Genomic DNA, 407 nt, shown 5'->3' with positions numbered 1-407 from the left:
GGAAGGAAGGAAGGAAGGAAGGAAGGAAGGAAGGAGGGAAGGAGGGAGAAAGGAGGGAGAGAGGGAGGAAGGAAAGAAGGAAGGGAGGGAGGGAGAGAAGGAGGGAGGGAGGAAAGGAGGAAAGAGGGAAGGAAGGAGAGAAGGAGGGAGGGAGAGAAGGAGGGAGGGAGGAAGGGAGGAAAGAGGAAAGGAAGGAAGGAGGGAGGGATGGAGGAAGGGAGGGAGGGAGGAAGGAGGGAAGGAAAGAAGGAAAGAAGGAGGGAGGGAGGGAGAAAGGGAGGGAGGTAGGAAGGAAGGAAGGAAGAAGGGAAGAAAGGAGGGAAGGAAGGAGGGAGGAAGGAAGGAAAAAAGGGAGGGAATGAAGGAGGGAGGAAGGAAGGAAGGAAGGAAGGAAGGAAGGAAGGAAG

General features: G+C 55.8%; 2 protein-coding genes and 1 long non-coding RNA gene across 3 annotated transcripts in view; 2 read left to right on the top strand and 1 right to left on the bottom strand.

Annotated features, from left to right (window-relative positions):
* ARPC1A (actin related protein 2/3 complex subunit 1A) overlaps positions 1 to 407 on the top strand; it is a 341,638-nt gene that overhangs the window by 279,418 nt on the left and 61,813 nt on the right. The gene's annotated exons all lie outside the window — the stretch shown is intronic.
* LOC138158633 (uncharacterized) overlaps positions 1 to 407 on the bottom strand; it is a 12,384-nt gene that overhangs the window by 2,558 nt on the left and 9,419 nt on the right. The gene's annotated exons all lie outside the window — the stretch shown is intronic.
* MYH16 (myosin heavy chain 16) overlaps positions 1 to 407 on the top strand; it is an 82,203-nt gene that overhangs the window by 74,331 nt on the left and 7,465 nt on the right. The window lies entirely within an intron of this gene.

This window comes from Petaurus breviceps, unplaced genomic scaffold (assembly GCF_028583685.1).
Source record: "Petaurus breviceps papuanus isolate PSGF00001 unplaced genomic scaffold, PetGlider_PUasm1.0 175, whole genome shotgun sequence".
NCBI lineage: Eukaryota > Metazoa > Chordata > Mammalia > Diprotodontia > Petauridae > Petaurus > Petaurus breviceps.
Note: the sequence above shows the minus strand (reverse complement) of the source record. Positions and strands in the feature narration are given on the sequence as shown.